At 39.9% G+C, this 26,324-nt stretch overlaps 1 long non-coding RNA gene across 1 annotated transcript; it reads left to right on the forward strand.

Annotated features, from left to right (window-relative positions):
• Positions 1-2,908: 2,908 nt before the first annotated feature.
• LOC120570804 lies at positions 2,909-3,315 on the forward strand. Its single transcript, XR_005641133.1, has 3 exons — positions 2,909-3,006; positions 3,094-3,181; positions 3,287-3,315. It is a non-coding gene; the product is annotated as an uncharacterized LOC120570804 (long non-coding RNA).
• The last annotated feature ends 23,009 nt before the right edge of the window (positions 3,316-26,324 follow it).

Genomic DNA, 26,324 nt, shown 5'->3' on the forward strand with positions numbered 1-26,324 from the left:
GTGAGAATGTTCTAACATTCAGCCAATTTATGGTTAGTCTATGTGCACGACGTTCCACTTCCGGGATTGCTCCGATGCAGCCGGAAAATTCTGCCGGATGTCTTTCATTTCGGCCGGATGTCCTTCACCTTCCGCTTTCTTTGTGTTGGAATTCTAACCTCCGGTGGATTTCTGAGGACTATATTTAACTGCTCCTCAGATCTCTGCAGGGTAAATCCAGACAGCTAGCTAGACTATCTGTCCAATCTGAGTTTTCTGTTGCACGACTAAAACAACTTTTGAATGTACACATGTTCCACCAAAAGAAGTTCCTTCCCGAGGCTGTTTTGCAGCAGCACAGGGGCTTAAACCAGTCTCAATCTGTGTGATGATTGTGATTGGTTTAAAGAAATGCCAATAAACCAGAGCCCTTTTTTCTCCCATCACAGAATGCTGTGTGGACTAGCCAGACACTCTTCCGCAGCGCTTCGGAGGAAGTTCTGGCAAAGCGAGACTAATTTAACAATTTTGTCACTGTGTTTGTTGCAATCAATTACCACCTTTAGTGAAGGTGAGGATGATTAATGCAATAGCTTGAGGAGTGTCAGTTTGTAGAGAAACCTGTCTGAGCTTCTAACACACATGAATGGGTTCCATTAATTCTGATTTCCAGCAGAGACTTCAGACTTTCTTCAGTTTTTCCACTCATGACACAAACAACAAACCTTTTTATTATGCTTTTGTACATTTCTGAATCACTGAGGTGGATATCTTAATGCGGCAAGATGTCATAACTAGAACAATCTTTTCTTTCCGATTTTTGTCATAACTGTAAAAACATATGTAACACCAATCAACTGATCAATGCACAGGAAGTAATGTTACAGGGCGTGATGAACAGTAAGCATGTCTCCAATCCATACAAATGCCCAGTTCAGAGTTTAACTGAATGTTGTGCTGCCATGCAAATAAACAATTATCACCTGCCAACACCTACTTTCCCTATGTTTACCTGTAAGTACACACCCAACCTATTTTCAGGACTGTATGGGTGTACGAGCTATTAACATCTCCCTCTTTAGACCTGTATCATTTCCATACTGCATGGAATTTGGTGATGACTCCCATCCAAGTTCCACACAACTGCAACCTGCGCAGTCTAATCAGCAGAAAAATTGAAAACACCTGTGCTACTGTGCAGGGCATTTCAGTTGCTGTCTGAATGTGAGGCTGCCATGATTGTTTGAGAGATAAGAAGTATTCCGCCTGTACCTTGCACCTGTTTCATACTATTGGCAGCTAAAGTACCGTGTGCACTGCTCACTTTATTGCATGGAATTAGCCTCATTCAACATGGCCATGAAAAAGTATGCTCCTTCCCTCCTTTTTTTCACCACAGGTGTACCACAATTAAGAACATCAATCATGTCTGAGTTCCATTTACCAGTTCCAGAGCCTTGGTGTTGTGTATACTGGTTCACTTGCATGATGGACCTTTTTCACAGCAGACATTTTGACTTGTCACAGTAGGTAAAACACAGCTGAAATTGATAACCTTAACGATGGCTCAATTCCATCAAGTGTCCCAGTAAGCGATTTCAGTGAGTCAGCATGCACAATACCAGGGCCTCTCCTAAGTGGAATGCAGCCATCATTGATGGTTTTGAATACACCTGTGATTTTCCTGCTATGACATGTCAACATGTCTGCCTTGAAAAAAGGTCTATTTACTTTCAGGTGCATTCACATGGGACAGAGCCATCACGGTTTTCACTTACACCTGAGTAGTATAAAGATGGCGGTTTTGCGCGTGCATGTGTGACGTCATCTCACACGCACACGCAAACCTGCCATGCCAACTGATGATATGTGCGTGCGTGATGACGCGCGGCCGCACGCTTCTCGCGATCGCCATCTAGTGGCTGAATATGTTAGTGCATCTGATCGTCGAGCCGCACGCATCTAGCGGATGTGATGACGTCGCGGTCGAACGTCGGCACCCGCGAGCGCCATCTAGTGGCCGAATATGGTAGTGCATCGTAGCGGATGTGATGATCTTTCGGTGTCGCGGTCGTATCGCTTCTCCTGCAACGAGGGTCTTGTGGCCTTGAGCTGAGGCGGCCTCTCACACCCGCCGAATGAGGTCACTCTGTCGTACTACCTGGGGGTCTGCACACTTTTTAGCTTTTCTGCTAGCTAGCTGGCTATACTACGTTTTTCCACAATCAATACCAGTGAGTTGTTCTTTTTTGTGAGAAAAAAAAAAAAAAAAAGAGGATCCTTTTTCAGCAGTGCACTGTTTAAAAACCCCTTGTTTCATGCTAGCTGTCTCTTTTTAGATGCTTTTTCTAGCTAGTCTGGTAGCGCTAGATAGCTACCACGTTTTTCCTCATCAAAAAACCTCTGGAGTTTCACTTTTAATTCTTCTTGGTGAAAGCAACGCAGGTGTTTCGTTTTTTCAGCAATACCTACTAGTGGTAAGTAAATTTAAAAGCACCTCTTGTGTTTAAGGATGTTCAAAGATATTTAATTCATTCAGTCATTCATGAATTAGCTAAAACTTTTGACCGTGTTGTTGGTAATGCGGGCTTGGTTGTACCATATGACGATAGTAAAAACACGTGTTAGCCCAGTGGTTAGCTTGTAAATGTGAGGTCTATTGTTGTGGGTGTTAAATCGTCAGCTATAAGGGGGGTTTGTGGTGTTTATAAAACCCCCTTGTTCTAAAGGCTGACTGCTCACTTTTACCTGCAGTTTTTAGCTAAGGTGCTAGCTAAAAATTTTCCCTCGTTTTCTCAGGCTTCCTCAACAAAGACCTCTGAAGAAAAGAGGATTCGTTTCTACAGAAATGGGCTGCGTTTGTGAGTAAATTTAAAAAAAAGCTTATTGTAAGGTGTTTAATTCATTCAGTCATTTGTGACCTTAAAAGTTTTTTTTGTTGTATAATGCAGTTTGCGTCATTAGGTGCTTTTACAAAGAGCTGGGACAATGTGGCTGTGTTAGTTGATGAAACACTTATACCACAAGGTAAAACCTATAAATATATTATACACTACAGCATTAATTGATTTAGTACTGTGTTTTCATTAATTTTTGTTTTTGTTTTTTAAAAAGAGCTGTGTAGCCCGATCCTACAGACCCCAACACACCAGAACATAAAACAAAAGGTCCTTCTAATAAGGAATAAGAACGTTGGAAACAGGTATTTATGGGGCTATTTATCTCTTTCAGGCTGTAATATTTATTACTATTTAATTTATCACCGTGTTTCTAGTCCCTCTAATATATATATATATTCTGTGTCTAGACAATCCGTTCCTGAACAAAGGATCCGTAGAGGGTGATGGCTACTCGATAGCACATAGGGCTGAAATCAACCATGATAAAGCGTCGCGGTGCTTCTCTAAACTTCTCTGTGAAAGCTGCTACCCCTAAAAACGTTCACCATCGTAAGCATAAGAAGCAATTTATTGAGGTGAGTTGAAAAGAAAACGGTAAAATGCTGTGTTGTATAAAAAAAAATAATCTAATGCATCTAATCTAATGCTTATTACAGCCTGAGCCATACCAGAAAGGCTTCCCGACCAAAAGACGCAACCATTCCTTTGTTCCGGTTTCATCTTACCCGGCCACTGTATCTTATGATCCTAACACAGTTGCAGAGGTGAGAAACCCTTTGTATCTAGCAGAATATATTTACATGTGTTATAAAAGCTTTTTAAATAAAATGTATATGTTGTTAAAAAGACCTTTCCTTTGTTTTAGCAACTAAAGGCTCCGGAAGACTTAGTTTCATTGTATTTGACGCCTTGAGGACGATTTCACACAGCCACCCCCATGGAGCAGAAACGGATGTCTACACAAGCCTAAGAAGGGATCTAAGAAGAGATCTATTGAGGTGAATTGAAAAGAAAAACAGAAAATAGAGTGTTGTATTTAAAAAAAAAAAAGAAAAAAAAAAAATTTCTAATCTAATGCTTATTACAGCCTGAGCCATACCAGGAAAGGCTTCCCCGACCAAAAGACGCAACCATTCCTTTGTTCCGGTCTCATCTTACCCGGCCACTGTATCTTATGATCCTAACACAGTTGCAGAGGTGAGAAACCCTTTGTATCTAGCAGAATATATTTACATAGTGTTATAAAAGCTTTTAAATAAAATGTATATATTGTTAAAAAGGCATTTCTTTTGTTTTAGCAAGTAACGACGAACGAAGACTTAGAGTCCTTGCATTTGTTGTCGTCTAAGTGTGATTTCACACATAGTACACGAAAGCCCTACCACCCCACGAGTGACTCCATAGAGGGGACAAAAGGACACCCCTTTACAAAAGACATCTGATGAGGTGTGTGGGTGTGTGGTCTGTGTTGTGTGGCGTGTGTGTTGTGTGTGTGTGTGTGTGCGGCGAGCGCTGCGGTTCTATTTAACCAGAAAAATATGTTGTTATACCTCTAGACAATCCATGCGCGTAGAAGCCGGAGAAGGGTCTGAAGACACAGGACTAACAGCGGCAGCTCCCACACCCTCAACCAAATCGGCTAGCTACAGCAGAAGGGTCTGAAGACGACGGAATAGCAGAGACACCACTTACAGCCCATCAATCGAGTCAGGCATCTTTGCAGGTGTTCCCTGAATATAATGTAGGTGCATACCTCTTTAACTGTATCTATAGCACAGAGGAAGGATCCGACTATGTCAGCTGTATACCACACACCTCTGTCATAACGGTGTCAGATAAAAAGTGTAACAGGGGGAATACATCAGTAACCAATCCTGTAAAATGTATTAGAGGTTAACGTTCCATTCCTTGATAAGCAAGCAGTGCCTAATTATAATACTTACAAACCAGTTTGAACACTGTGGGGCACCCAGGAGGTCCTGAGCAGGTGACATTGCTTCAGGGTGAAGAGCTTTTTGAGTATTGTGTCAACACTACACCTCAACAACCTGCGTCAGATGGCAATTATAAACAAATACAATCAGAATTAGCCGAATTACGAAAACAAAACGATGCTCTTATGAATAAATTAGATGTCTTGCAAACAGCTAACACACAATTGACTGGTTTGGTCACAGACTTCGGAACAACGCTGGCCAGCCAGGTCAGAGCTAACACGCATTTGGTTGATTTGGTCACAGGTTTTGGCACCACGCTGGCCAATCAGGTCAGCTCTCTCAATACGCTGATTGTACCTATGATAGTATGCCTTAAAAAGGCTATGAATATGCCCCCACAGTAAAAAAAACAGGCTATAGTTTGTGTACAATATAAAAAAAACAAAAAAATCTGAACCCTTAGGTGTGTGTGACGATAGTAGTGACGAGGAACTAGAATGGCCATGCGAGGACGATTACACAAGAGCAGTAAGCAATCCTCAGGATTTTGCACGTTTGTGTGCTATACATGCCAAAATATTCGAAGCCTGGGCCCAATCTATGCCTAGTGCTAGCGCTAGTGAAAGCAACAGTGAGAAAACACAAGAATTAGATAGTCCGTCCCTGAACAGTTGTCACATAATGGTCCTTCAGACGTGTATTCCAGCAAATATAACCGTTCAATACAGACGCTACACAATCATCAAATACAGACCCCCAGACATAGATCAGAGTAATAAGAGACCTGCATGTTTTCCGAGTGTTCAGCCGTCAAAACGATCCTGTACAGATGAACAGACCGGTCCCCAACCGTCCACAAGGGCTTTATAGTACACCTCCATCACCCACAGAAAATCCTCAGGGTGGTGTGCAGTGTGTGGTGCGGGCGGCGTTTAGCGGTAACATCCGAAATAGCATCCAGACAGATACCCCTTTTAATGCTGCTGAATTTCGTCAAGATGTCGAACCGCGAAATATTGATTTGACTGATATCGGTAGTGTTCCTGAAAGGGTGTATAGCACCTTAACAGATTTAATAGCGAGGGCTTTGGGCAATGCAACACAGAACAGCGTTTTAAATGTTGAGTTAAGGGGCCAGCCGTAGATGTCCCTATCCAAACAATGTTGAACTAGGCGATGGCTATAACACAGCAAACATTTCTGGAGCAAGTCCGCACAAGCAATGCAGAGTAACGATAATTCACTGACCGATGACCCCTTAGAATTAATTGTGACAATAGCGCGCAATATGTCGGGAGGGGGTGTCGGGAGACGTCGAAAACTAGGAAGCATTGGTTACGATCAAATATTGTCAGAAAAAGGTAATGCTTTGTATAACCCCAAGAATAACGCTGGTAACGACAATCTCTGCTTTTCTCTCTGCCTGGCACATTATGTAAATAGCAGATGGTCGCATGATGAGAAGATGAATTATGCTAAGCATCTGCATAGTGATTTGGGTTTTGACTACACACATAAGGTTTCGTTCTCTGATGTTGACAGATTTCAGAAACATTTGAAAATGAAAATTGTGATATTCCATCATGTAGCCGGATGTAAAAAACCCACGATCTTCAAAACGACCGACCAACCAGATGTGAAAACAGCATGGTTGTATTTGCATGACGAACATTATTATCTCATCGTAAATAAAACGGCTTTTTTTGGGGCGTCGTACGTTTGCGATGGGTGTTACAAGACCTACCAGAACCCTCTGGGGCACCTTTGTAGTTGGCTTTGTAATGTGTGTTACACTGATTGTATACCTGACAAGACCATTAAATGCACAGGCTGTAAACGCATATGCAAATCGCAACAGTGTTTTGAAAACCATAAAAAACCCGACGTGAAACACGGGCTTATACCCTGCAATAAAATAAAATGCATTACAGTCCTGTCACGCAACATATCGTAGTCGAAAAATCCACACAGCTGTAAAAACCTAAATGCCTACATTGTAGAGAGCCTTTAGGGGCTACTACGCACTCTTGCTATATACAACCCGGTCGAACCCAAAGAAAGTAGTGATAAGTATATCTTTTACGATTTCGAAACACGTTATCAATGTGGGCGCATGAAGCTAATTTTGTACGTTATGGATATGGACGGTCAAAAAACTGCTACGAAACAACAAACTGTGTCGCATCATTCATTAAGAACTACAGACAGGAGAAATACAGAGGCTATACTTTTATAGCACACAATGCATCAGGTTTTGACAGTTATATAGTTTTAGAGTATCTGGTGAGTCAGAAACTTTGTCCAACTATTACTATGCGCGGTTCTAGGGTGCTTCTGATGATCGATTCTACTTTCAATCAGCGTTGGATCGATTCGTTCAGTTTTATCCCTATGGCTCTATCTAAAACACCGGCAGCCATGGGGTTCTCCGATCTTCTCAAAGGCTTCTTCCCACACGAATTTAACAAGCGAGAGAATGAGAATTATATTGGTCCGTATCCTGCACCAGCTCTATATGGTTATGATGCTATGAGTGACGCTTTAAGAAAACGTTCATGGAGTGGTAACGCGTTACGGTCCGCGACACACCTTTTGACTTTCGAAAAAGAGCTGCTCAGCTATTGTGTTAACGATGTAACGGTTTTGATTAAAGCATGCAAATTATACAGAGAGGCCTTCCACGAGTGCACAGGCCTAGACCCGTTTGCATACGCTACATTGGCCTCCTCATGTATGGGTGTATTTAAAACGTTGTTCCTCCCCAAAGATTCTGTTGCTCTGACATACGAAGGGGCCTACCTTAGGCAAAACAAGACATGTTCTGATGTTTCAATACAGTGGCTTGAGTATGTTTCAGACAGAGAGGGCCTTGACATACAGCACGCTCTGAACAGAGGTGAAAAGTCATTTGGTCAGTTCTTTGTAGATGGCTATTGTGAAGACACACACACACGTGTTATGAATTTAATGGCTGCTTCTTTCACGGCTGTGATAAGTGCTAACGCCAGGTGAAATCAAACCCTCTCACCAAAACAAAAAAACACAGGGTGAACTGCTATCGGAGTTCCATAACAGAGTGTCTGCTCTAAAAATAAGCATCAGCTGAAAGTTGTGGTGATGTGGGAATGTGATTGGAGACAGGCTGTGGACAATGACCCAGGACGTTAAGGAGTTCATGTTAACATATGAAAAGCCAGGCGGTCTCAATCCCCCGAGAATCCCTCTTTGGAGGCCGCACAAATGCAATGAAACTGTACCACAAGGTAGAAAATGATGAAAAGATCAGATACTATGATTTCACAAGTTTGTACCCAACTGTTCAGTCTAAAAGAGATTATCCAATAGGACACCCCCAAATAATACACAAGGATTTTGATGACATAAACAAATACTTTGGCATTGTGAAATGTACAGTAGCAACCACCAGAGGCCTGTATCACCCTAGGTTGCCCTACCACTGTAACGGTAAACTGATGTTCCCTAGCGCGTGCGTGCCGTTGAGATGAATCAAACAACACCATGCACACATAGCGGACAAGAGAGGTTGTTGTTCGGCGCTTTGGGGACGCTTTGAATTACAGAAAGCCATAGAGAAAGGGTATAAGATTGTCGCCCACTTTTCCCAAAAAAATTAACGTATGAAGCTTCAGGATACCCTGGGCATATCAAAACGGAAGACAAAAACAAAAGTACATAGATGACATTATGCATACCAAGGCATTCGTCTTGATCCGACCAAGATATGTTTTAACAAAGCTGTCAGGCATACAAATAAATTGCTTCTGAATAGTCTTTGGGGCAAATTTGCCACGCGTAGCAACATGACTACTGCTGAGCCCATAACCGAACCCATCCCGCTTCACACAGCTCATGTTCAGCGACACTTTTGATGTTCGCCAGTTCTCATTCATCTCACCAGAAGTAGCGATTGTCCAATGGCGATACACAGAGGGGGTCGCATCCGAGTAAAAAGATGTGAATGTTTTTATAGGGGCCATGACCACAGCCTATGCTCGCATGGAGCTATATGATTTGTTGGATAAACTGCAGGAACGATTATTTTATATGTTGACACTGACAGCATTCTGTTCACAAGCAGAGACCGGCAGTGGACCCACCTCTAGGTCCTTACCTTGGCGATTTAACGGATGAACTAAATAGCCCCAAGTCTGTGGGGCTCCTACCGAAGATTATATAACTGAGTTTGTTTTCCGGGGGTCCTAAATGCTATGCTTATAGGACCGCCTCAAGGAAATACACAGGTTAAAAGGGTGTAACCCCTCAATGCCACAAATGCCAAAGTGGTTACACATGAATCGTTAATTGGGCTTGTTCAATCCTTTTGTGACCAAGCAGCCGCAGCCTCCTAACCATCTGACCACAACTGCCTTCACAATAACACCGACAAAAACAGTTCCATCTCAAAACGACACACTCAACGAGAGTACAGGTCGTTAGCAATAAACGACGCGTCTCCAAGACTATACAACTGTACCTTATGGCTACTAGGGATGTTTCAGGATTTGATGGTAGGCTTCAACACCTTTCAGCCTTGTTATCAGTGGTCCCTCTAATTGTGGAAAAAACATACTTTGTCAAAGACATTATTGAAAACATGTCGTCGTATTTCACAAAAAATCGATAACATTGTATACATCTATTCATGCTGGCAACCAATATACGATCAATTACTTTAAAACGTTGAATATAAACTTTGTACAAGGTCTCCCGGAATCGTTTGCGACGTAAACACTCTTGCCTACTACTAAGAATAATTTGCTCATTATAGACGATTTAATGAATCAAGCCAGTGATAATTTGGAAGTTCAAAAAGTTTTCACCCAGTATGTCCATCATAGACGTCTTAGTTGTATATATCTAGTGCAGAATCTGTTTATTCAAGGTAAAGTTAGTCGCATACAATCAGTTTGAATACAAACTATAATGATTATTTTCAAAAATGCTAGAGATCAACATCAGATAAGCTTTACTGGTACGCCAAATGTTCCCCCGTAATAGTAAATATTTTTAGAGGCTTTTAACGATGCAACTAGTTACACCTTTGGCTATCTATTGATAGATTATAAAACCACAACCCCGATATTTTAAGACTCAGAACCCTTCTGATATCCCCACAGCAGGTTGTATACGTTCCTAGAAAAAGGTGTAATAATGTCAAACCGAATGGAGAGGAATTTTTACATTGTTAGACATGCTACATAAGGCATCACCCCGAGAGCGAGGGTGTCATTGTGAGCAACGCTTAGTCCAGACTTTATTAATGCCCTTTGTGAAATATCTTTGAATGTCTTACAAGGGCACATACCGCTAATCTATTCAGTACAAGCTGTTAAAGAAAAAGAAGAAAGTTATTAGACTGATAGCTGATAAAAAGTTAAACATTTAAAAAAAAAAGACAATCAATCAAACAGGAGGGTTTCTACTGCCTCTACTGGGGGCTGCTATCCCATTCATAGCAAGTCTTATCAACAGGAGTTGAGATGGAACACACTCAGAAAATGTTTTGGTTCCACAAAATCAATTAGCAGCATTACAGCATCCTCAAACATCGGACTCCTCAAATGTATCTCTGCGCAGTCTGTACAAAGTGAATTGGACCGGAGCCATGAGTGATATATTGAAACAGCAGGACATTGATGTATATGAAAAGCTAAAAGATATTCAAGTATTCTACAGAGGTACCCTGGTCATGATAAAACAGGGTGAACGCGAGAACGGGGATTACATTATCAATGCCTGAAGTTGATTCAAAGGATTCAAAAGATGAAGAAGAAAATATGTTAAAAACAGAAGTGTTGAAACATATGCCTATAAGAAACAAAAGAAATCGCGAATACATATTGGCTTCATTATCCCAACAATCAATGACCAGATATCTTGGACAGATCAAGGGGAAATAGTTGTTGGAAATAAGAATGTGCCAGGTAGTCATCTGTATGATCTGCTGAAAAGTGTCACAGCCTATAATAATGTTGCAGAACCACGACCAAAAGGGTGGAACATATTTTTAAAAACGTTAGCTAGTTTTAAATGTGCCAATATCCGTAATCCCAAACACAAGGGTAACGCCGCTCTATTGAGGCTTTTAAAACAGATACATCATCTGGAAGTAATACACAAACGCCTATGATGGCTTTAATGCATCCCCCAACACTCCTAGAGCATTAAGAATGGCCCCTGTATTTAATACACAAACGGCATCTGGATTTACGCGTCAACTAGTACCCTAGAACCTTTTAGTATTACACCATCCATTACTAAGACCTCATAATAGTTTTAATCTTTTCTATTATTACACTAAATTTTTTATATTCTACTTTTTAAACCTATTTTTATTATTTTTTATTATTACACTAATTTTTATATTTTACTTTTTAAACCTATTTTATTATTATTTTTCTATTGAGATGTGTTTTTTATTGAGGGTGTTTTCTTTACTCAACTATGCGAAAAGTCAGTGTTGTATGTAAACTGGTGACATTAAATGAATGTTTTACATAAATTTATTTTAATTTTTAAATCTGTTTTATTATTATTTTTTCTATTCAGGTGTTTTTTCTTTATTCAACTATGTGAAAACATGCTGTGTGTATGTTAACTTGTGACACAACATTTTATATTTTTATTAAATTTTTTTTCCATTGAGTGGGTAATTTCTTTCAGGCATATGAAAAATGCTGTGTTGTAGTAAACCTGTGACATTAAATGAATGTTTTACATTAATTTTATCTATTGAATGCATTTTTCCTGTATAATTTGTTTTAAAAATAAAAAGGAATGCAAAAATTGAGACATCGAGAAGACATGTATATTCCACATTCTTTATTTTTTTGAAAAAAAAAACATCATTACACCATTTTTGGCAATAATTTTTACCTATAGGGTGGCGCATGAACATTGTACACATTTAAATTTCTGATCATGACACACATCTGGATGTATTCTGTTAACAAAATGACTAACCATTGTATCGCTGTATACAAGATTGGCCCTATACATGCTCAATCACTTTTGTATAAGGAATCTTTTTCTGAATGTGACATAAAAGAAAACACAGTGCTGTCCACATGTTGTAGAATAATTATTTTGAACTTGTTTTGGTTGAATGGCACATCTCCACACTGTTTTTGAAAGAGGAAATTGCTAATTTCCTGAGGAAAAAGGTAGGTGGATAACCAAGCTAACAAAGAACAAACCATAAAGCTTTGCTCCCTTGTAATGTAAATACCTAGCCAGTGTTCACCGGCATTATTACTGGGTTGTGTATTTACAACTAACATATAGCGGGTAATTTACAAACTACGGCTTTTGGGAGATGATCACATGGCATTACCCCTAAGAAATTTGTGTCTCTATTCATTCTTTTCTGAGTAACGCTAATGAGTTCTATCGTATTCATCTTTAGTAATGATCGTACAGGGACTTCCTCTCTGTTAGATATTTCGATTACAGAATCAAAAACGGAATAGCAGATATGGTTACAGTCCTCGAAGGGGGTTTCTGAATCAAGATCACGCAACGCTGTCGCTTTTAATCAGTGAACGCCTCTGACCCCCACCCATCGGGTTGCAATTTCAAGAACAATAGAAGCATAACCAGACCCAAAACTCAGATCGTGTTATGGCTAAGTGACCGGGTCTTTAAATGGGCCCTGTTGATTCAATCAGTTGATAATATTCCCGCATATTGTCCTCTTTAAAAAAAAAGGGTTGAAAAGGACGGGCTGGGTGAGGCCGTCCATCTGCATAAAAGGCTAATAAAATCCTGTACTATAGTTTCCAAAATTAAAGGGGTTACGGGCATACACTGTGCATGCTTCATTATCTACGAAAGCTTTTAGTGACTACAAATTTAGGAATCTGTCCGTATGAACAGGCTTCTTTGGTTGTAACACACGTAGCCTGTAGGTAATTGAGAAGGTTTTAGAGATACTCTGTCATGTAGCTATTTCGCATTAGTATGTGTAAGGGACCGACTATAGGCGTGGTCTTGGTTAGTGTGCAACTGTTATTTTCTTGACAAATAGACTAGCAGACATTATTTTCATAGCGAATTTGACATTCCCCAGGGGCCTTTAGTACAAAGTCGTCTCTTTTGAACGGGATAAATTTCAAAGACACATGTCAACACCATTTAGCAATAGTTTTTCTTGAAAAACAAATCTCATGTACTGGGTAATGTATACCCCACAATATGGGTTTGGATGTGTATTCACCCCTTTGACCAACCCCTCATTATCGCCTGTGATAGATGTCTCATCCATTTTGCCAGCTGTGTCCTTACAAAATAGCCCTGTGCTAATTCAGAGTCAACGTGTTCTCTCCACAATTCAGAAGACATTCTATAAGGGCTCTATAAGGATACGTGATTTGAAGACTGTGTGATCAGTCTATCACCCAACATTATATCTACTTGTGAAAAAGACTGCATCCAGGATAGTTTATAAAACCTACATCAGCTACAAGTAGCCGCAACAATGTGCCATCAGGGTTTGTAATCCTGCAATCGTATACAAGTATGAATCGTTAAGGTCTAGATAATCCCCTCTCGCTTAAATGAAATTGAAAAATTCAATAGGACCGTCAGTCCGCGAGCTGACATTTAGGGGGATTTCTACAAATGTTGTTTTCGATAGATGTTTGGGGAACGGTACTGTAAACAGATCCAATTCTGTCTTCACACACTCTCCTGGACTGATTGGGTATGAAACGCCATGATTGATTCTGGTAAAATTAAAAGTATGTCTTTTGTCAGGGCCAGAGAGCTGTTTGAGCTCTAATGCCTGCCGACAGATGCCTTCTTTGACAATCCTCGTTTTTGGTGGCGTTTTATGGTTTTTGTTCCATAATCCGTTACCACATCCTGGGGCTCTTTTTAATGCTTTAAAAGTGCCTGCACACCATTAGCCCATTTCCCTGTTGTCTGATGCCACGGGCATTCCCTGACATTAGTCTAACATCACCAACAAACCACTTGGTTGCTGTTTTCTAGATGAGGTTTGCCATATTAAACCCTTTTTTGTAAGTGGGACAGCCATTCAAATAAATTTCTAATATCCCCTAATCCATTTTGTCCGTATTGTGTTGTTGGAGCCGTGAACTCCTGCAACTCACCACCAGCTTGATCTCATGTATTAGTGCATATATCTTCCACTCATCGATGTATAACGCCTTTCATCATTTCGCCAATGTTGCTTTCACAGGTCTAAAATGTAGTTTGACAATTACTTTTCCTGTGATGAGAGTGGGATAAAGTTGGTTCTGATGCTCTGAAGTTCTATTGAATACTAGAATACTCTTCGAGCGCATGCAACGATAGTAGTGAGGACTGGTCGTAACTTAGAGGGCATAACGCTTGCTCTCTACCAGGAGATATTTATACAACGGAGTAGGGAAGTACATGATCATCAACCACACTAGCTGAACTAGCCTTTACAATGTATATGAATAAATATATTATAACGACTTCTATGAATGTGTCAATATGGAGCTGAACATTTTAAAATGAGGGCCAATGTGAATTTCTCAACACAGAGTCTGGAATGAACCCAAGAATTTAGACGCCTCTTTAAAACATAATATTCAAACCTGCCTCCCTTCGCGGAAGAATCTTATTAGTGATAGGAATAGGCCAGAAGTATGGGCTTAGCGGCTAGTACATTTTATATTATAATTCTTTAACAATGCTGTCGATCAGATATAAGAACCAACTGTTAGCCTTAGCTTTATGGAACATTTTCGCTTTCGTGGCTGAAGTGAACGTCAACCTTGGTATCATTCTTCAGTGAAACTATTCCAGACCCTGGGCATTGGAATTTCAATAAGACCAACTCTATAACGGCCCTTGTAATATGAGTGGTTTAGCCAGTTTTGTCTCTGCTAATTGCCAAATCTTATTATTTGATAAACTAATTGTGAGGCATTACTAGGCAGCGTGAATAAAATCCTGCCTATTCATAGCTCCACACTTTCACTAACAAAAACACAATGACTAATATTACAAGACTGGTACAGCTTTTATCTTATTACATCAACTATGTCTTCTTTTCTAGAGAGCCATGAATTGGAATTTCTTGAGGCCATCCTAACCACTTTCAATAAGTACAAGCTTTTATCATTCCTGTTTTCTTCTTCGAGCCAGCACTCCTCTCAATTTTAAACACTTGTTTTTGTCTACACCATACAGACTGTAACTCTGGCTTCAGAAAAGGTACCTGTCACCGGCTCCCACTATTGTCTTTCAGTATATAAACAGAGGAGTTCTCAATTTATACAATGTTTTGATATTGTAAAAAAACTCATTCAGAAACGCCTGTTCAGAATCTTTTACTTAAAACTTCTTGGTGCTTTTGGTGGATTATCCTAACGGGTGTCCCCATCTGAAATTTAAACAGCACTCGTTCCATGTATCAGTTTGTACAGAGTGTTAAAGACAGTTTTCTCTCATTGTCTTTACATAATGAGGACGGAGCTATTTTATTGACCTATGGTATGTAGACAGGGCAGCAACCATATCTTGTACTACTCCTCAATAAGAGTAGCGCTACGAGTTAACAGCCTCAAGTAACATTCCACATTTGGTTTTGTATGCGTAAAAGGCTATGAATGCCCCCACAGTAAAAAAACAGGCTATAGTTTATTGTGTACAATATAAAAAAAAATTAAAAAAATTAAAGAAATACCACCGCCACCCAAAAAACCAAAAATCTGGACCTTAGGTGTGTGTCCGATAGTAGTGACGAGGGAACTAGAATGGCCATAGAGGGCGATTACACAAGAGCGGTAAGCAATCCTCAGGTTGCGTTTGTGTCTACTACATGCCAAATATTGAAGCCTGGGCCCAATCTATGCCTAGTGCTAAGCGGAGTAAAGCAACAGTGGAAAACACAAGAGAATTAGATAGTCCGTCCCTGAACAGTTGTCATAATGGTCCTTCAGGCGTGTATTCCAGCAATACACCGTCCAATACAGGCGCTACACAATCATCAAATGCAGACCCCCAGACTAGATCAGGTAATAAGAGACCTGCATGTTTTCCGAGGTGTTCAGCCCGTCAAAGCGATCCTGTACAGATGGACAGACCGGTCCCCAACCATCCCACACAGCTTATAGTCCCCCTCCATCACCACAGAAAATCCTCAGGGTGGTGTGCAGTGTGAGTGTCTTGAAGCGTTCTAAGTAACATCGAGAAATAGCATCCAGACAGATACCCCTTTTTAATGCTGCTGAATTTCGTCAAGATGTGACCTCGCGAAATATTGATTTGACTGTTGTCGGTAGTGTTCCTGAAAGTTATTATAGCACCTTAACAGATTTAATAAGCGAGGGCTTTGGGCAGTGCAACACAGGGCATGATACGTTTAAATGTTGAGTTAAGGGCCGGCCATCGATGTCCCTATCAAGTAATGTTGAACTCAGGCGATGGCTATAACACAGACACATTTCTGGAGCAAGTCGCACAAGCAATGAGGTAACGATAATTCACTGACCGATGACTCTTTAGAATTACTTGTGACAATAGTAGCGCAATAATATAGGGGGGTGTGGAGACGTCGAAAACTAGGAAGCATTGGTTTACGATCAAATATTGTCAGAAAAAGGTAATGCTTTGTATAACCCAAGAATAACCGCTGCGTAACGATAATCTCTGCTTTTCTCTCTGCCTGGCACATGTAAATAGCAGATGGTCGCATGATGAGAAAGATGAATTATGCTAAGCATCTGCATAGTGATTTGGGTTTTGACTACACACATAAAGGTTTGCCGTTCTCTGATGTTGACAGATTTCAGAAACATTTGAAAATGAAATTGTGATATTCCATCATGTAGCCGGATATGTAAAAACCCACGATCTTCAAAACGCACGACCAACCAGATGTGAAAACAGCATGGTTGTATTTGCATGACGAACATTATTATCTCATCGTAAATAAACGCGGCTTTTGGTCAGATGCGTTTGCGATGGGTGTTACAAGACCTACCAGAACCCTCTGGGGCACCTTTGTAGTTGGCTTTGTAATGTGTGTTACACTGATTGTATACCTGACAAGACCATTAAATGCACAGGCTGTAAACGCATATGCAAATCGCAACAGTGTTTTGAAAACCATAAAAAAACCCGGCGTGAAACACGGGCTTATACCCTGCAATAAAATCAAATATTGCGAGTCCTGTCACGCATAACATATCGTTGTTGTTCGAAAAATCCACACAGCTGTAAAAACCTAAATGCCTACATTGTAGAGCCTTTAGGGGCTACTACGCACTCTTGCTATATACAACCCGTCGAACGCAAAGCAAGTAGTGATAAGTATATCTTTTTACGATTTGAATCGCGTTATCAATGTGGGGCCATGAAGCTAATTTTGTATGCGTTATGGATATGGACGGTCAAAAAACTGCTACTGAAACAACAAACGTGTCGCATCATTCATTAAGAACTACAGACAGGAGAAATACAGAGGCTATACTTTTATAGCACACAATGCATCAGGTTTTGACAGTTATATAGTTTTAGAGTATCTGGTGAGTCAGAAACTTTGTCCAACTATTACTATCTGCGGTTCTAGGGTGCTTCTGATGATCGATTCTACTTTCAATCAGCGTTGGATCGATTCGTTCAGTTTATCCCTATGGCTCTATCTAAAACACCGGCAGCCATGGGGTTCTCCGATCTTCTCAAAGGCTTCTTCCCACACCGAATTTAACAAGCGAGAATGAGAATTATATTGGTCCGTATCCTGCACCAGCTCTATATGGTTATGATGCTATGAGTGGCGCCTCTAAAAAAAACGTTCATGGAGTGATGCGTTACGGTCCGTACACACCTTTTGACTTTTCGAAAAGAGCTGCTCAGCTATTGTGTGTAACGATGTAACGGTTTTGATTAAAGCATGCAAAATATACAGAGAGGCCTTCCACGAGTGCACAGGCCTAGACCCGTTTGCATACGCTACATTGGCCTCCTCTATGTGGTGTATTTAAAACGTTGTTCCTCCCCAAAGATTCTGTTGCTCTGACATACGAAGGGCCTACCTTAGGCAAAACAAGACATGTTCTGATGTTTCAATACAGTGGCTTGAGTATGTTTTCGGGACAGAGAGGGCCTTGACATACAGCACGCTCTGAACAGAGGTGAAAAGTCATTTGGTCAGTTCTTTGTAGATGGCTATTGTGAAGACACACACGTGTTATGAATTTAATGGCTGCTTCTTTCCGGCTGTGATAAGTGCTATGCGTCAGGTAAAATCAATCCTCTCACCAAAAAACAAAAAAACACAGGGTGAAACTGCTATCGGAGTTCCATAACAGAGTGTCTGCTCTAAAAATAAGCACTCAGCTGAAAGTTGTGGTGATGTGGGAATGTGATTGGAGACAGGCTGTGGACAATGACCCAGACGTTAAGGAGTTCATGTTAACATATGAAAAGCCAGGGCGTCTCAATCCGCGAGAATCCCTCTTTGGAGGCCGCACAAATGCAATGAAACTGTACCACAAGGTAGAAAATGATGAAAAGATCAGATACTATGATTTCACAAGTTTGTACCCAACTGTTCAGTCTAAAAGAGATTATCCATAGGACACCCCCAAATAATACACAAGGATTTTGATGACAGAAACAAATACTTTGGCATTGTGAAATGTACAGTAGCACGCAGAGGCCTGTATCACCCTGTGTTGCCCCTACCACTGTAACGGTACTGATGTTCCCCTATGTGCGGTGTGTGCCGTTGAGATGAATCAAACAACACCATGCACACATAGCGATCAAGAGAGGTTGTTGTCTGGCGTTTAGTGACGTTTGAATTACAGAAAGCCATAGAGAAAGGGTATAAGATTGTTTCCATTGCTGAAGTTTGGCATTTCCCAGAAAAAACTGATCAGCTTTTTAAAGCCTATGTTAAAACATTTCTTAAACGTAAGCAAGAAGCTTCAGGATACCCTGGGCATATCAAAAACGGAAGACGAAAAACAAAAGTACATAGATGACTATTATGCACCGCGAGCATTCGTCTTGATCCGACCAAGATATGTTTTAACAAAGCTGTCAGGCATACAAATAAATTGCTTCTGAATAGTCTTTGGGGCAAATTTGCCATCGCGTAGCAACATGACTACTGCTGAGCTCATAACGAACCATCCCGCTTCACACAGCTCATGTTCAGCGACACTTTTGATGTTCGCCAGTTCTCATTCATCTCACCAGAAGTAGCGATTGTCCAATGGCGATACACAGAGGGGTCGCATCCAGAGTAAAAAGATGTGGAATGTTTTTATAGGGGCCATGACCACAGCCTATGCTTTCGCATGGAGCTATATGATTTGTTGGATAAACTGCAGGAACGTTATTTTATATGTTGACACTGACAGCATTCTGTTCACAAGCAGAGGCGCGAAGTGGATCCCACCTCTAGGTCCTTACCTTGGCGATTTAACGGATGAACTAAATAGCCCAAGTCTGTGGGGCTCCTACCGAAGATTATATAACTGAGTTTGTTTCCCGGGGTCCTAAATGCTATGCTTAATAGGACCGCTCAAGGAAATACACAGGTTGTGACAGAAGTGCGTAACCCTCAATGCCACAAATGCCAAAGTGGTTACACATGAATCGTTAATTGGGCTTGTTCAATCCTTTGTGACCAAGCAGCCGCGTCTCCTAACCATCTGACCACAACTGCCTTCACAATAACACGCGACAAAAACAGTTCCATCTCAAAAACGACACACTCACCAGGAAAGTACAGGTCGTTTACAATAAACGGCGCGTCGCTCCAAGACTATACAACTGTACCTTATGGCTACTAGGGATGTTTCAGGATTTGATGGTAGGCTTCAAACCCTTTCAGCCTTGTTATCAGTGGTCCCTCTAATTGTGGAAAAACATACTTTGTCAAAGACATTATTGAAAACATATGCGTGCGTTATTTCACAAAAATCGATAACATTGTATACATCTATTCATGCTGGCAACCAATATACGATCAATTACTTAAAACGTTGAATATAAACTTTGTACAAGGTCTCCGAATCGTTCTGCGACGAAACACTCTTGCCTACTACTAAGAATAATTTGCTCATTATAGACGATTTAATGAATCAAGCCAGTGATAATTTGGAAGTTCAAAAAGTTTTCACCCGGTATGTCCATCATAGACGTCTTAGTTGTATATATCTAGTGCAGAATCTGTTTATTCAAGGTAAAGCTAATTGTACAATCAGTTTGAATACAAACTATATGATTATTTTCAAAAATGCTAGAGATCAACATCAGATAAGCTTACTGTACGCCAAATGTTCCCCGGTAATAGTAAATATTTTTAAGAGGCTTTTACGATGCAACTAGTTACACCTTTGGCTATCTATTGATAGATTATAAAACCACAACCCCCGATATTTTAAGACTCAGAACCGCTCTGATATCCCCACAGCAGGTTGTATACGTTCCTAGAAAAAAGGTGTAATAATGTCAAACCCGAATGGAGAGGAATTTTACATTGTTAGACATGCTACATAAGGCATCACCCGAGGCGAGGTGTCATTGTAGTGCAACGCTAGTCCAGACTTTATTAATGCCCTTTGTGAAATATCTTTGAATGTCTTACAAAGGGCACATACCGTTGTCTAATATTCAGTACAAGCTGTTAAAGAAAAAGAAGAAAGTTATTAGACTGATAGCTGATAAAAAAGTTAAACATTTAAAAAAAAGACAATCAATCAAACAGGAGGGTTTCTACTGCCTCTACTGGGGCTGCTATCCCATTCATAGCAAGTCTTATCAACAGGAGTTGAGATGGAACACACTCAGAAAATGTTTTTGGTTCCACAAAATCAATTAGCAGCATTACAGCATCCTCAAACATCGGACTCCCTCAAATGTATCTCTGCGGCAGTCTGTACAAAGTGAATTGGACCGAGCCATGAGTGATATATTGAAAACAGCAGGACATTGATGTATATGAAAAGCTAAAAGATATTCAAGTATTCTACAGAGGTACCTGGTCATGATAAAACAGGGTGAACGCGAGAACGCGTGTGATTACATTATCAATGCCTGAAGTTGATTCAAAGGATTCAAAGATGAAGAAGAAAATATGTTAAAAACAGAAGTGTTGAAACATATGCCTATAAGAAACAAAAAGAAATGGGGAATACATATTGGCTTCATTATCCCGACACAATGACCAGATATCTTGGACAGATCAAGGGGGAAATAGTTGTTGGAAATAAGAATGTGCCAGGTAGTCATCTGTATGATCTGCTGAAAAAAAGTGTCACAGCCCATAATAATGTTGCAGACCGCTCTAGACCAAAAGGTTGGAACATATTTTAAAAACGTTAGCTAGTTTAAATGTGCCAATATCCGTAATCCCAAACACAAGTGCCGTTCTATTGAGGCTTTTAAAACAGATACATCATCTGGAGTAATACACAAACGCTATGATGGCTTTACGATCCCCAAGCACTCCTAGAGCATTAAGAATGGCCCCTGTATTTAATACACAAACGGCATCTGATTACTGGCAACTAGTACTCCTAGAACCTTTAGTATTACACCATCCATTACTAAGACTCGTTGGGCTAGTTTTTTAATCTTTTCTATTATTACACTAATTTTTTTTATATTCTACTTTTTAAACCTATTTTTATTATTTTTATTATTACACTAATTTTTTATATTTTACTTTTTAAACCTATTTTTATTATTATTTTTCTATTGAGATGTGTTTTCTATTGAGGTGTGTTTTCTTTATTCAACTATGCGAAAAGTCAGTGTTGTATGTAAACTGGTGACATTAAATGAATGTTTTACATAAATTTATTTTTATTTTTAAATCTGTTTTATTATTATTTTTTCTATTCAGGTTTTTTTTCTTTATTCAACTATGTGAAAATGCTGTGTTGTATGTTAACTTGTGACATACATTTTATATTTTTATTAAATTTTTTTTTTTCCATTGAGTGGGTAATTTCTTCAGGCATATGAAAATGCTGTGTTGTATGTAAACCTGTGACATTAAAATGAATGTTTTACATTAATTTTATCTATTGAATGCATTTTTCCTGTATAATTTGTTTTAAAAATAAAAAAGGAATGCAAAAATTGAGACATCGTAAGACATGTATATTCCACATTCTTTATTTTTTTGAAAAAAAAAACATCATTACACCATTTTACACACATTTTTTTTACCTATAGGTGGCGCATGAACATTGTACACATTTAAATTTCTGATCATGACACACATCTGGATGTATTCTGCTAACAAAATGACTAACCATTGTATCGTTGCATACAAGATTGGCCCCATACATGCTCAATACTTTTGTATAAGGAATCTTTTCTGAATGTGACATAAAAAGAAAACACAGTGCTGTCCACATGTTGTAGAATAATTATTTTGAACTTGTTTTGCTGAATGGCACATCTCCACACTGTTTTTAAGAGGAAATTGCTAATTTCCCGAGGAAAAAAGGTAGGTGGATGTCCAAAGCTATCAAAGAACAAACCATGCTTGTTCTCTGTAATGTAAATACCTAGCCAGTGTTCACCGGGCATATTACTGGGTTGTGTATTTACAACTAACATACGCGGTAATTTACAAACTACGGTTTTGGGAGATGATCACATGGCATTACTCCTAAGAAATTTGTGTCTCTATTCATTCTTTTCTGATGCGCTAGTGAGTTCTATCGTATTCATCTTTAGTAATGATCCAATAGGACTTGCCTTCTGTTAGATATTTCGATTACAGAATCAAAAAGGGAATAGCAGATAAGGTCACAGTCCTCGGAAGGGGGTTTCTGAACCGCACTTCAAGCGACGTTGCCGTTCTTAATCAGTGAAGCGTTCCTGACCCCCACCGTCGGGTTCAAAATTAAAACAAAATAGCGTATAACCAGACCCAAAATCAGATCGTGTTATGGCTAGTGACCGGTCTTTTAAATGGCGTCCTGTTGATTCAATCAGTTGATAATATTCCCGGTACATATTGTCCTCTTTGAAAAAGGGCTGAAAAGGACGGGCTGGGTGAGGCTGTCCATCTGCATAAAGGCTAATAAATTCTGTATTATAGTTTCCAAAATTAAAGGGGTTACGGGCATACGATCCTGTGTATGCTTCATTATCTCGAAAGCTATGACTACAAATTTAGGAATCTGTCCTATGAACAGGTTTTCTTGGTTGCAAACAACGTGTGCCTGTAGGTATTGAGAAGGTTTTTAGAGATACTCTGTCAATAGCATATTTTGCATTAGTATGCTGTAAGAGCGCACGACTATGAGCTAGTCTTACAGTTGGTGCAACTGTTATTTTCTTGACAAATAGACTAGCAGACATTATTTTCACAGCGAATTGGACATTCCCAGGGGTCATTAGTACAAAGTCGTCTTTTGAACGGATAAATTTCAAAGACATGTCAACACCATTTAGCAATAGTTTTTCTTGAAAAAACAAATCTGCATGTACTGGTGCTATTAATTCCACAATATGGCTTTCGGATGTGTATTCACCCCTTTGTGCCAACCCCTCATTATCGCCTGCTGATAGATGTCTCATCCATTTTGCCAGCTGTGTCCTTACAAAATAGCCCTGTGCTAAATGCGTAATAGCGTGTCCTCTCCATAATTCAGAAGACATTCTATAAGGGCTCTATAAGGATACGTAATTTGAAGACTGGCGATCAGTCTATCACCCAACATTATATCTACTTGTGAAAAAGACTGCATCCAGGATAGTTTATAAAACCTACATCAGCTCGTTAGCCACCATATTGTGCCATCAGGGTTTGTAATCCTTACACGTGTATACAAGTATGAATCGTTAAGGTCTAGATAATCCTCTCCGCTAGCCGAAATGAAAAATTCAATAGGACCGGCGTCCGTTAGAGCTGACATTGGGGGGATTTCTACAAATGTTGATTTTTCGATAGATGTTTGTGTGTACGGTACTGTAAACAGATCCAATTCTGTCTTCACACACTCTTCGGACTGATTATGAATAAACGCCATGATTGATTCTGTAAAATTAAAATATGTCTTTTGTCAGGGCCAGAGAGCGCCGGTTCGAGCTCACGCCGCTGACAGATGCCTTCTTTTTGACAATCCTTCGTTTTTGGTGGCGTTTTTATGCTTTTTGTTCACAATCCGGTTACGCCCACATCCTGGTGGGGCTCTTTTTAATGCTTTGCGTCTGTACACCATTAGCCCATTTCCCTGTTGTCTGGATGCCACGGCATTCCTGACATTAGTCACAACATCACCAATAAAACCACTTGCTGCTGTTTTCAGATGAGGTTTGGCTATATTAAACCCCTTTTTTAAAAGGGGGACAGCCATTCGAAATAAATTTCTGAATATCCCCCCTAATCCATGTCCGTATTGTGTGCTGCGAGCCTATGAATCCCGGCAACTCTCCACCAGCTTGATTCATGTAATAGTGCATATATCTTCCATCATCGGATGTGTACGCTTTCCTCATCATTTCAATGCTGTTTCACAGGTCTAAAATGTAGTTTGACAATTACTTTCCCGTATGAGAAAGGGATGTTGTTGGTTCTGATCGTCCGTAATTCTATTTGAATATCAGTAATACTCGAGTGCCATAACGATGTGTAGTGAGGACTGTCGTAACTTAGAGTGGGCATACGTTTGCTCTCATCAGAGATATTTATACAACGGAGTAGGGGTACATGACTATCACCGACTAGCTGGTAGTCCACAATGTCACTATAAATAAATATATTATAACGACCCCCATGAATGTCTGCCGGGTGTGGAGCTGCACATTTTAAATGAGGGCCAATGTGAATTTCGAACACAGAGTCTGGAATGAACCCAAGAATTTCGGCCAGACGCCCCTTAAACACAATATTCCAACCGTCTCCTCCCGTGAAAAGAATCTTATTAGTGATAGGATTGTGTGTCATAGTTATGTGGGCTAGGGTTGGGTTAGCAGCACATTTCATATTATATTCTTTAACAATGCTGTCGATCGTATTATAAGAACCAACTGTTAGCCTTAGCTTGTTGAACATTTTCGTTTTCGTGTCGATGAAATCAACCTTGGCATCATTCTCAGTGAAACTATTCCAGACCCTGGGGTATTGAATTTCAATAAGACCAACTTCATACGGCTCTTGTAATATGGAGTGGTTTAGCCAGTTTTGTTCTGAATTGCCAAATCTTATTATTTGGATAAACTAATTGTGAGGCATTACTAGGCAGCGTAACAAAAATCCGTTCTTATTCATAGCTCCAATACCTTTCACTAACAAAACACAATGACTAATATTACAAGACTGGTACAGCGCTTTTATCTTACATCAACTATGTCTTTTTCAGAGAGCCATGAATTGAATTTCTGAGGCCATCCTAACCATTTCACAAGTACAAGCTTTTTACGTCCTGTTTTCTTTCGAGCCAGCACTTTCTCAATTTTAAACACTTTGTTTTTGTCTACAATTACAGACTGTAACTCGGCTTCGTAAAAGGTACCTGTCACCGGCTCCCCACTATTGTCTTTCAGTATATAAACAGGAGGAGTTCTACCTATACGTTTTGATATTGTAAAAACTCATCTGTAAACGTCTGTTCGTAACCTTACTGGAAAACACCTCTGTGCTTTGATATCCTAACGGTGTCCCCATCTGAAATTTAAACAGCACTGTTCCATGTGGTTTCAGTTTGTACAGAGTGTTAAAGACAGTTTTCTCATTGTCTTTACATACGGAGGACGGAGCCATTTTTATTGACCTATGGTATGCAGAGTTGTAAGCAGCAACCATATCTTGTACTACCTCAATATAGCGGTGGCGAGTTAACAGCCGTTAAATATCTCCACATTCTGGTTTTGAAAGTCCTATTGAAACGCTCAACAACACTTGTGTTTGTTTCGTTCGATGTGGAAAAATGGTGAATTTTATATTGTGTCATCAATTTTTGAAAAACCTTTATTATAAAATTCTTTTTCAGAGTCTGTTTGAAGCTTCTGGGGTATGCGTCCTTGTTCCAATATTTCCTTAAAGGCACTTGTCACGCTAGGCCCCGGATTTTTTTTTAAGACATATTACCCAGGCATATTTAGAAAACACATCAATACATGTCAATAAATACTGCACTATATCGTTTTCCGTTGAATATTCAGACATATCGACCAAATCAGCCTGAAATTGCTTATCGATACCATTAACAATCACTCTGTTTCTTGGGAAGTGTTTCAATGCAGGGGCGTGCAGTGTATATGCATCCTGCCTCAGCAGAAACTTTTTAACCGTGGGGATAGTTGGAGACAAGCCGGTACATTCTTTGGCGGAATCACGCGAGCCTCTGTACACCTCCTAACCCTCCTGGGTTGGACGGATCATAGTATATTTTGTGCATAACCTTCTCCATGATTCATTTAAAACACAAGTGAACACATTAGAGTTATGTCATTCTTTTTATTTTTACAAAACACACTCACACAGTCCTACATATGACAGTTATGAAGA

The sequence above is a fragment of the Perca fluviatilis genome, chromosome 13 (assembly GCF_010015445.1).
Source record: "Perca fluviatilis chromosome 13, GENO_Pfluv_1.0, whole genome shotgun sequence".
NCBI lineage: Eukaryota > Metazoa > Chordata > Actinopteri > Perciformes > Percidae > Perca > Perca fluviatilis.